At 36.1% G+C, this 12,875-nt stretch overlaps 1 protein-coding gene across 2 annotated transcripts in view; it reads right to left on the bottom strand.

The window, feature by feature from the left end:
- Positions 1 to 12,875, bottom strand: part of LOC117212386 (zinc finger protein 628-like) — a 38,985-nt gene that overhangs the window by 9,654 nt on the left and 16,456 nt on the right. The window lies entirely within an intron of this gene.

Below are 12,875 nucleotides of genomic sequence, written 5' to 3'. Positions count from 1 at the left end.
AAATTAAAGAGGACATTCTTTGTTTCAGTCAAGGTGATTGCCGAATAAAATATAAAAGATAATTAAATATTAACGTATCGATCGAATGCAGCAGATCGCTAGGAAAAGCAACAAATTGTTGCGATATCTTAAAATATATAGAAAAGCTTCTTTCAAAGTAATTTTAAAGCAATAAAAATTCGCGTTCTTTAAAAAATATACAAAAGCTGCTTTCAAGTTTATCTTCGGTGCAATAGATATTATTAAGTATTCGTTATTCAAATGTAACTTTGAAAAAATTACCTGTGCACTTTAAATTCCGTTCGAATCTCGATACGTGTGTATATTTCGCCTACAACAAATTCGATTCTTAAAATTTCACCGTTCAATCGTTCGAGTCTAATTCTATCGTGTTTGCGTTTCTGCTGCGATGTTAATTAATTATACTTGAACTTGAACGGACTCTGCGATCTCTGTACACCGCGTTACGTTCTTTTATTTTTTCCTTTCGTGATTCCTGTCTGTGTTTGCGCGACAGATAACGCCAAAAATGTGACGTGTACTCGTGAAATTGTATGCGGGCTTGATAAACTCGACGTTGCAACTGGCGATCAGAGCCGAAAAAACATTCGAAAACACAGCCGGCAAAAATCGTGATCCTTCTGTTTGTCCAAATGTTTCCGCGTCATGATACGCACAGTATCGGTATTTATCGAGTAATCGTAGAAAAAGCCACGAAATCCCACTGATTAAGTGGTAATTCAAGTGGTTCTTATTACCTTGGTTTTCTAATGACATAATAAACGCACTTACCGTACGTTAAACGTTCAATAAAAAATTATCAATCCGTAGAAATTTCCACAACATACGATTGCTTATCAATATTTTTGTAAAACTTAACATTCGAATCTAACGTAATATCGAAAATCATTGCCAGTAAACAGTTGTACAATAAAAAAAAAATGAACTATTGTTAGCAAAATGTATAACATAATCGTGTTTCAATTGCAAAATTCTACGACCTTTTCTTCCCTTTAGAGCGAATATAGAATTACAAAAACAACAACTATCTAAACTAAAAGCTTCGCAGAATCATAATTTAAGAAGCGAAATCGATATCATAATCGTTTCCAACTGCTGAAAGTTCAACTGAAAGACGATGATCTCCCAAGTTTACACAGCACCTGCACCTTTCGCCTTTTGCCTTTTAGAAAATCTCATCATCGAGGGTGAATGATCGCGCGTGCATGACCATCGCAGCGAAAATACGTTAAAAAGGAAGCGACCGGTCGTTAGAATTACTCGCCATAGAATTATTGATTTGGCAAGCAAGTGATTGCGGATTTTGTCGATACCACCTAACGACAAAATCCGCGATCACTTATTTGCCAAGCCGGTACAATCGCGTAAAGGCGTATCAAAAGAAGGAGGAAATTTGAAAGCAATTTCAGCCGATGGGTAATATTAGGTTAAGTAAAAAGTTCTGAGCGTTTTTCGCTAGATGTCTTTAGTGAGCCATATCTCACGATGTGCACATCGCATCGAGTCATAGTATACACCGATTTCAAGGTGATATTACGCATCAAAAAGGTTCTTTGTCAGTTTTGTGTTCGGTGAAGCCAGTTGTGTGTTACAGCGTTCGAAAATGGAGATAAAAAAAGAGAAAATTCGATACATTCTTCAGTACCACTACGACCAAGGTGAAAAGGCGGAGCAGGCGGCCAAAAAAATTTGTGCTGTTTATGGACCCAGTACAGTATCGAATGCAACAGCAAAGCGGTGGTTCCAACGATTCCGTTCTGGTAATATGGACGTCGAAGATGAGGCACGCTCTGGTAGGCCAATCGTCGAAAATGTGGATAAAATCATGGAAATCGTCGAGTCGGACCGGCATGTGAGCACTTATTCCATTGCCCAGGAACTGAAGATTAGCCAGAAAACCGTTTGGAACCATTTGCATAAGGCTGGTCTCAAGAAGAAGCTCGACGTATGGGTGCCACATGAATTGACGCAAAAGAACCTTTTGGACCGAATTGATGCCTGCGATTCTTTGTTGAGACGTAACGAAATCGACCCATTTTTGAAGCGGATGGTGACTGGCGATGAAAAATGGGTCACATACGAGAACAACAGCCGAAAAAGATCGTGGTCCAATCGCGGTGGGCCGGCCCAAACGATCGCCAAGCGTGGATTAACGGCCAAGAAGGTTTTATTGTGTGTTTGGTGGGATTGGAAGGGAATCATCCATTATGAGCTGCTCCCATCGGGGCAAACACTTAATTCGGACCTCTATTGTCAACAACTGACCAGACTGAAGCAGGCGATCGACCAGAAGCGGCCAGAATTGGCCAATAGGAAAGGTGTTGTGTTCCATCAAGACAACGCCAGGCCGCACACATCTTTAACGACGCGTCAGAAGCTCCGAGAGCTTGGCTGGGAGGTTCTATCGCATCCGCCGTACAGTCCAGACCTGGCACCAAGCGATTATCACCTTTTTAAGTTTTTGCAAAATTTTCTTGATGGTACAAAACTGGCCTCAAGAGAGGCTTGTGAAAATGAGCTGGTCAAGTTTTTTACCAATAGGGACGAGGACTTCTTCAACCGCGGAATTATGAAATTGCCTTCAAAATGGACAAAAGTAATCGAACAAAACGGCGCATATTTAATCTAAATCGAATAATCTTGACTATGTTAATTTCATCGTCGAAATAAAGCGAAAAAGCGCTCAGAACTTTTTACTTCACCTAATATTTATCAAGTGTGTCAGCAACCGATGAACGCGCGTATTCGTCCTCTTGTACGCGTACGTGGCCATGTATCGATCCATCTCGACTCTCATTACCGAGCCCTTAGCGGTCGACTTAAATATTTACCGTCTGAAACGTTTACTTCGTGGCCGATTTTAATGATAGCACTGGATACTCGGCCTTTTCGCGTGTGTGTCGACACGTGCGTGTGTTTTGGTAGCAGCCCGCCAGTTTAATTATGCAGCGACCGCTTAATGAACTTCATGTAATGGCGTCGCATGGATTATCTGGGACCAACGTCGTCCACCAACAGTGGATTTTCATGTATCGGAAATTGTCTGATTCGGAATCTTATTCGTCCCTCGCTTCAAAGTTTCTTCAGAGTCAATGATTCGTACGAGTATCTACGTTTGTATATTGCTTACGTATTCTGATAATAAAATTAAGAAATTATTACAAGATACAGTCGACTGGTATGGCTTTTCATTATTATTATTATTATTATTATACGACGAATATATAATAAAATAAAGCGAAATGGAAAGTAGGAAATCTAATTTTCATACGAACACGAAATTGAACGTTTTAGCCTTAATTGAAATATCGCTTTAGTAAGCGATAGAGAAAAGAAAGCAGTAAACTATCGTCTAACAACGATAACTCGACGTGATAGATTAGTGGAGTGGACGGTGCAAGAATCTGCAATCGAAACTTTTTAATGCGAACACGACAATAAAATTCCTCGATATACTCATTTCGATATAAAGCGATGTTTCATCGGCTTTTGCCGGGCAAGAGGACAATTTCAATGAAAGTACATGTTAGGGTATGCAATTTACCATGATGTGCGTGTATCAACGAAGAAAGACCACCGCATGTATGTAAAACTTTAGCGATAACCTCCCTTAGATCGCTGCTTCCTGTTCTATGTCTTTCTTATATTTATTTTCAATTGCTTATATCGCTGGTTTGAGGGGAAACTTGCTCACCTATTGTCTATTCGAAAGAACTATAGCTATGTTATTTCTCTATCCAGACGTTTTCTTACTCTTCCTTTCCTTATTTTCTGTTTAAATTTCACAGCAATCAGAAAGAGACGTAACAATGTATGACGCGTAATGTATCGCAATTCTGCGCGTATTTTCTACTTTATAACTCGAGTATCATTGAGAATAATTCTATTCTTTTAATGTTCTCTAAATTCTACTTTTCCTCCTACTATTTCTACTATTCCAATTCTACCCTTTAATTCTTTCCTAATTCTTTTAATTCTACCTTTTAATCCTTTCTTTTTTAATTTAATCGTCAATTTCTATTGGCAAAAAGTGGATATTACTTTTATTATCCAAATAATCTCGCCAATTTCGAATAGAAAGATTTAAACAAAATGTAACTTTGCTTCATCGTAAAATGTATATGGCAATATTACTTAAAATTGCTCAGGTATAACGCAAATGAGATTATTACAACGATCATAGGAGAAACGACGCTGAGAACGTTTTGTATTTGTTGTATTTTGTTGAGAATTAAATGTGAAATAAAATTTCAAACGTGTTGTCGCGAAGAGGTAAGAACAGGGTGGATACTGTGACGACGAGGCGTGTCGTATCTCCCACAGGAATTATTTATACGGCAAAGTTTCGCTATAGAAAAGTCCGGCAAACAATTTACAAACTGCGTGTAACCACTGTTCAGCCCGGGTTTCTACTTATTACCCAAAGGATTATTACAGTGCTGCCGTATTTTAGAGTACAATTTGTTCTTCGAGTTCAACGAATCTTTCCTCACGATTCATTTATGCCCTCCGGTAGTCGTCGTCGAATATCCTTTACCCTAGTCTTATATCATGCCGGTGAATTGTATGAGATTATATATCTTTCTCCTCAACGATAGCAAAAACGAAAAACAGACATCGAGAAGCGTATGAATTTTAAACCGGTTAGTTAATATTCTCCATGATATAAAAGTTTGGTTGTTCGAACGGTTGTAACGATTAGACCGGAGATGTTTATGCAAATATACTAGGTGGCTCTGTAGAAAATTGGCAACGAAGTAGAGATGGAATATAATCTGGATGGAACGTGTTTTCGCTTCAGCAAAATTTCAAATCTCTTCTTTAGACTCAAAAGTATATTTTATATAAAATTAGTTTAGTTAGTGACATAGTTATTTTATAAAACTCGATTAATTTACTTGCAAAGATGCACAAACATATTGTACAAATTACCAGGTGAACGTTATCGTCTAATTTGATGCTATTAATTATTATAAAAAATGAAATAACACAGTATAGAATACTAAATACGAATATGAAACGTAAAAGAAGCATCGTGTACATGGAAATGGAACGTGTTTTGGCTGCAGAAAATTTCAAATCTCTTAGACTCAAAAATATATTTTATATAAAATTAGTTTAGTTAGTGACATAGTTATTTTATAAAACTCGATTAATTTACTTGCAAAGATGTACAAACATATTGTACAAATTACCAGGCGAACGTTATCGTCTAATTTGATGCTATTAATTATTATAAAAAATGAAATAACACAGTATAGAATACTAAATACGAATATGAAATGTAAAAGAAGCATCGTGTACATGGAAATGGAACGTGTTTTGGCTGCAGAAAATTTCAAATCTCTTAGACTCAAAAGCATATTTTATATAAAATTAGTTTTGTTAGTGACATAGTTATTTTATAAAACTCGATTAATTTACTTGCAAAGATGCACAAACATATTGTACAAATTACCAGGCGAACGTTATCGTTTAATTTGATGCTATTAATTATTATAAAAAATGAAATAACGCAGTGTAGAATACTAAATACGAATATGAAACGTAAAAGAAGCACCGTGTACATGGAAATGGAACGTGTTTTGGCTGCAGAAAATTTCAAATCTCTTCTTTAGACTCAAAAGTATATTTTATATAAAATTAGTTTAGTTAGTGACATAGTTATTTTATAAAACTCGATTAATTTACTTGCAAAGATGCACAAACATATTGTACAAATTACCAGGTGAACGTTATCGTCTAATTTGATGCTATTAATTATTATAAAAAATGAAATAACGCAGTGTAGAATACTAAATACGAATATGGAATGTAAAAGAAGCATAGTGTACATGGAAATGGAACGTGTTTTGGCTGCAGAAAATTTCAAATCTCTTCTTTAGACTCAAAAGTATATTTTATATAAAATTAGTTTAGTTAGTGACATAGTTATTTTATAAAACTCGATTAATTTACTTGCAAAGATGCACAAACATATTGTACAAATTACCAGGCGAACGTTATCGTTTAATTTGATGCTATTAATTATTATAAAAAATGAAATAACGCAGTGTAGAATACTAAATACGAATATGAAACGTAAAAGAAGCATTGTGTACATGGAAATGGAACGTGTTTTGGCTGCAGAAAATTTCAAATCTCTTAGACTCAAAAGCATATTTTATATAAAATTAGTTTAGTTAGTGACATAGTTATTTTATAAAACTCGATTAATTTACTTGCAAAGATGTACAAACATATTGTACAAATTACCAGGCAAACGTTATCGTCTAATTTGATGCTATTAATTATTATAAAAAATGAAATAACACAGTATAGAATACTAAATACGAATATGGAATGTAAAAGAAGCATTGTGTACATGGAAATGGCACTAATTTGCAACGTGCTTATTGTAGATTTCGCGTATTTGAACTTATATCCTATATTTTATTCCTACATTGTGGCATACATTAAAACATACAGATAAGTGGAGTCATTAATCACATATCATTCTTTATGATAAACGATCTAGTTTCTATAATTTCTTTTGTATAATCAGCCAGTACTTCGCGACTTCCATTTACAATTTTCGTCGCATTATACCGACCGTTATTAATAGCAACAATTAAATACTGATACTAGTCCAAACGTGACACATAACGATAACGTGCTACACGTGTAACAAAACATAACATTAGGTGTCCGTCTCTTTAGCGACTAATCAACAAGTTAAATCGCAAAAACGAAAAAGCTAAATAATATTCAGAAAGAAACCGTAGCTTGGTCGGCTGTTATCTGACGTTTAAATCGCTTTACTTTCCGCCGATCCATTAGAATTCGATGCTCGTTCGTCCACGCGGTGTTCTTATAATTCCCCAGCAATTAAGCGCAATTATCCGTCAAGGTTGCTTTTATCGGAACGCTACGAGAAGCCAATACACGTTGAAAAGTCTGCCGTACGTACGCTACTAAGTTCCAACACTTTGATCACGTATTATTATTACTAAAATATAGAAATTAATGTACACGGCATGTAATGTATACGGTATGAATAAATTAATGAGAAAATAGCGAGTAGACAGCGAGTTCATATTTTTGCGAACGCAGTTACGAAACGAAAGCTAAACAGAGATTTATTTGAAATTGCCAAGCTTACACAGTCCGTTTCAAATTTTCTTGTCGTTCTATGGAACCCACAACTTTGAAATTACTTACCGAAATAATTCAGCGATTCGTAGGAAAAGAAAAAGGGGAAGAAGGACGTAAAGAAAACATTGCAAGTGTGCGGTGCACATGTCTCGGTGTTATGCATTACGCAATAACTCTGTACATATTTCACCCACCCGTTAATTATGTGGCATTTTCCGATGACAGACGAGTTTTGTTTCCAACTAGGAAATTGGAGATAGGAATATTCCAAAGTATAATGAATTGGAATGAGGAGTTACTTTTAATTCCATGTACAAACACAGAGACAGAACAAAGAAATTTTATAACGCTTTCGAATGTATCGATCAAACGATATGTTTGTACAACGAGTGGAGGTATCTTTCAAATCTGAAAATGTACCATTGTTAAATAACGTTTATTCTGTTAGTTCTCGTCGTGTCTTTATAAGCGATAAATTATTGTATCGTATCGTAGGCAGTCTATTCGTAGCAATCGAAGATTTCTAGTTCTCACAGGCTACGTGTATCTTGAGAAACGATCGGTTTTTTAGTTTTTAGATCAAAATAAGAAGCTCTGATCGTAATATCTTCTTTGTTATGACCAAACAATACGATAAATAATTCCGGGAAAAAAGCCAGTCTCGTCTAGTCCAGTAAATTACTTTGAAGATTTTGTAGATAAATTAAAATTATGACAAATTAGTCCATTTTTGCACGTTTTTGAAGTATAGGCCAATTCACGATACACTGCGTATGTAGTATGTATTTTGCGCGTATATATGCTACTACAACCGAGAACTGGATAACGTAAGTTGTCATTGATAAAACTAGCGATAATTAAAACCGTAAATGTATTATGTGCCACCTTGTAGATTATCGCCATTATGCGTGAAAATAAGCACATATAGCTGTTTTTAAACGCAATTAAAAAAAAAAAAGACTAACAATAATAACCAGTGTTGGTTCATAAAATATCGAATATACATTAAATAACTTCTGTAAATATTATAATAAAATGAATTTTACCTAACATTATTTGACGTTTCATATTCCCAGTTCTAAGTGCTCCAATTAAAACGAAATTAACTAAAAGGAAAAATTGTGCTATCAATATTTTATGTACCTATTTACAGAAACCTAATCGATATTTCGCGTTTCATAATTTTGCGTGTAATCTGGTTTTCCCACTGATATTCTAAAATGCTATTCGAATGATAATTACGGCAGTTAAAAGAAACAAATCAACTAGAATTTATACTTACGTTTATTTAATGTGCCATATATTTATTCGAGTAGGGAAATGGTAACGAGGAAACACGAATTGCTCGTTTCTATCCATAAATTCTATTCGCTTGATATCTCGCAACGCAAAACTCAGCTTTCTATAAAATCGTTATCAAAGAAATTTTCTCGAAACATTCCGACAAAGCAACGTACACGGTACACGAATGATTTGAAATAACGTTGCAAAAATGTATAGAACGCGTGTTACGTAAACTCCATAACAAAGTACTCTTTAGAAAGTTTAACAGTCAGGATTCCACATCTTCGATCAATATGCATAAAAGTGCAAAATCACATGGACGTTCGCAATCTATTCGCCAACAACAAATTCGATGCCCGCCTGAACCACTTGGAACGTTAAAGCGGTAAAGCAACCATCGTAAATTCTCCGTTGTTTTCTTAACGATGAATCAATAGGAAGAAATCGCGACGAGGGGCGATTAAATTTGTATCAGTAGTTGTTCCGTGAAACGAGGGCAGAATCGTTTACGCGAATGGATAAAAGGTGTCTGGAGGTACACGTCGAACCCTTACGACGCCCGACGCTAATTAAAAAGGGACACGACGATCCTCGTGGTCGGCCACGTGGCTAACCGGAAACTCCCCGATCCGTGACAAGCAGCACGTTTCCCATCACTCGTATATCTCCTTCCGGTCGTTCGAATCGGAAAACGCGATTAAATCGTCCCTAAAATGTTCCCCTCGCGACCGATCAAGATTTCTTCTTAGATTAAATTGGCTGTTTCCTTTTATTTATGCATCTTTCAATCTACATTACTACGTAATATCGTTTCGTCAGGAATAGACATAAGCATCGTGATATTTATACAGTGGCTACAAAAAATATTGAATATGTTCTATTCGGCCTCGCAGCCGAGAATCGCACGTTTTTTTTACAAATATCTATATTTACAAAGCTATCTTATCCGTGCACTTTGTATCATTCACTCTCTCTTTCCCTCCTATTCGACTTACTCTATCGGCTAATTATCCTACTTGTTTCAACCTTCTTTCCTCGCTAAAACTTTCTTTAGTCCGCTTATCCCATATCTTTCTCTTCACTTTTGCTCTTTTGTTTTGCACCCCCTCGAGCTATTCTACGATCTTTCTACCCTACCTTTCGCCCGCTACGTCTTCCAACCCTGACATCTTTTACGTTTTCCTCTGCCCTGTCTCGCTAGATGCTCTAGGTTCCCGAATTTATCCCACGATTCGTCCCGATCTATCCTGATCTCAGGCTACACCTTGCTCTTTCCAATAACTGTCCCAATTTTTCAAATTTCCACGTCTTTTGACTTTTTCCTCTCTTTTCTTAGATGTTGGGTTGGCAACTAAGTGATTGCGGATTTTGTCAATACCATCTAATGACAAAATCCGTAATCATTTAGTGGCCAATCCAATATTTTCCCAGTCTTATTGCTCGGGGCTATAAAAAGTATTTGCACGCCATTGAATTTGATACAATATCTAAATAGCAGTTAATTTGGTCCAAATGTATCAAATTCCATATCAGTTATTATCATTTTGAGATAAAAAGACGCTTCAATGGAAAATAAGGTACGTGCAAGTAGCTTTTAGAGCCACTGTACGTGCTGCTTGGTATAATTTTCTTTATTGTGCCTTTGAAACGATGAATTCGATTAAGCGAAAATTACGAGCATTGCAACACGAACAACATACGTTGAAAATCGAAGTGAAAAGCTTTCCACTATATTCTTTAATATCTGAACACACGAATACTATCGTTTGGTTTATCATTTATCTTTCTTACGAACGATGAATTTCCTACTTCGAACAGTTGCATATTTTATACAAATTTCATAAAATAGTCGAGCAACGAAACGTCCAGATAATTGTTCCATTCGCAATTTTATCTTCTTCGATAAATTATGTATAAATAATTGTCGATATATCACGGAGGGCTATAACAGCGGTGTATGCTTAATGCATTATTGTATTAGCGATTTCTTGAGAACGTGTTCGTACATCTTCATGAATATGATTCGAGTATTGTATTAGACAAATAACAAATGTGTTCAGGGTCGGTTCTAAAGTCCATTAAAGTCTGCTCGTGACGAATATTATAGACACATTTATGTATCTTATTTCCTACTACATTAACATGATAATTCAAGAAATAATCGTGAAACGTCTAATGAAAAAATCTTTTGTTTAATATCTGTTATTTTTCATTCGTATACGTCCTATATAATTATTATTTATTTATATTCTTATACATCCTTTTCAAATCTTCGATAAGTTTTTACGTTTCATTATTTTCACATTTAATATAAAAACGTGTATCTCGATACGAAACTTTGAAATGTTTGTTTCTTAAACTTTTATTCAGAGAGTTTCTTTCTCGATAAAAGAAATCCAAGTCATCGTGTTTTTTAAACGACATCGTATCATCGGACTCGTACTATTCGTCATTTGAAAAGCTATTTACCATCGAAACGATGAATTTTTTAAGATTAACGTCGTACCAAGTGTGCGCTGAATCAACTGTCCAAGTTTATTTTGTCCTTCCTGAAAGGTTTAAAAAATATTTCCAGAGATAATCGTTTCAATTGACGAGGGAACGATATATCTATGCTTTGCATGACACGTCACGATGGGATATCCATATAATTTCCATTTTAAAATATACGTCGATTATTTGTCGATATGTGCCTCGTGTTTCATTGCAACTACTTGGCACACATATTTCACCACATCGTCGTTTCAATTAACATTGACAGGGTTAGGTTAATGTTCCATCATTAATAAAATTCAATTACAACTTAATATCGAACAAATATGTAAGAATTGCATAATTTTCTATACCTAACGATCCTGTTTCATTCTACTTTCGAACAAACCGTAACTTCTATCGTGATCAATTCGCAATAGCGAAGTATACGATGACCATGCGTGATTCACAGGCATATGACACTCAGGAAGCGTCGGCGATAGGCCCGTGCATAGGTGCACGCGTAAACAGTATGTATATTAGAGCGTAAAAGAGGGACGAGGACGTATGTATCATCGTGGTTGGCCGAGGATGCGTTCTATCACACGTGCATATACATATAGTGCGCATTAACATGCACGCGTCGCGTCGATCAAAAAGGCGCGGTCTATAGGACGAGCCACGACACCGGCTTTTTCGGTATCGTTACACCCAGCGAACGTGCATGCCACGTATCCGACGTGATAAGCGTAATTTCGTTTCGTCGACGACAACTACGTTACCTGTTCGACGGAAATCCAATGGACGATGGTCGATTAAAGAAAAGTAATATTAGTTCGGTGTATGTGAAAAATACATTCGGTTTTCGAAAATTTGCTCGAAAAATTAGTTCGTGGTCTTCTTTGACAATTTAAATAGTTTGTTATATTTTTTGGTATTCTTCGAGGCTCGATTAATTTGTATTAAAGCGTTGAAACACGAAACATATTGTTTGAAAAATATATTGAGACAAAGAATATATTGAAAATATCGGATCGAAATTAGAACTCTGTTCACGTTACATATCGCTATCGTTTCGAGTCGTTGATCCGGTTCGCCTCGAATAAACCAACAGGAAAAATGGTAAAAAATTAGGAAAATCGATTCGACGCGAACAATTTCACGAAAGGTGTCGTTTCGACGTGAAAAACGTAGCGTTGACGGGACGAATTTGTGTTATATCGCTATCGTTTCGAGTCGTTGATCCGGTTCGCCTCGAATAAACCAACAGGAAAAATGGTAAAAAATTAGGAAAATCGATTCGACGCGAACAATTTCACGAAAGGTGTCGTTTCGACGTGAAAAACGTGACGAGACGAATTGTATGAAAAAAAAGAATGAAAATTTATAGTATCGGGGGCAAAGGTATCGTCGCGATATGAATTTGGTGAAAGTAACGAGGGGCAGAAAAGTTGAAAAAAGTTGAAGAGTTTCGTTCCAATGGGAATTTCACGAGGTAACAAGTGACGAGACAGTGGTGAGCTTGACAAAGTTGCGAACTCTAGTTGCCATGTCTCCGACATGTTGCAACGTATATTTGCAGTTTTCGACGATCGTAACGATGGTCAGCTGAATAATGGAAGCGAGCGAACATATTAGAAGCGGCACGAGTCGCGTGAATAATTGAAAAACAAACGTCAAAGTTTCTTCAATTACAAAACTAGTTGCGCTTGCAGACGCGCCAACGCGAGAAGAACTTTCTCTGAAATATGTTTTTTTATGTCGTTGACGGCAACTGTTTCATCGATTGGCAACGATACTGCTGGAAAAATTCAATATTTTATTCGAAGACTACGGAGCAAGAATCATAGACAGACTTTATGAAGAGATTACGATCACATTCTCTACTTTTTATTTTACAGAGTAACAGTTTATCAAAATTGTCGCTCTATTTCATTTTAAACCTAAACACCTGTATTTCCAGC

The sequence above is a fragment of the Bombus bifarius genome, unplaced genomic scaffold (assembly GCF_011952205.1).
Source record: "Bombus bifarius isolate JDL3187 unplaced genomic scaffold, Bbif_JDL3187 scf7180000007966, whole genome shotgun sequence".
Taxonomy (NCBI): domain Eukaryota; kingdom Metazoa; phylum Arthropoda; class Insecta; order Hymenoptera; family Apidae; genus Bombus; species Bombus bifarius.
This window is presented reverse-complemented; position numbering and strand designations above follow the sequence as displayed.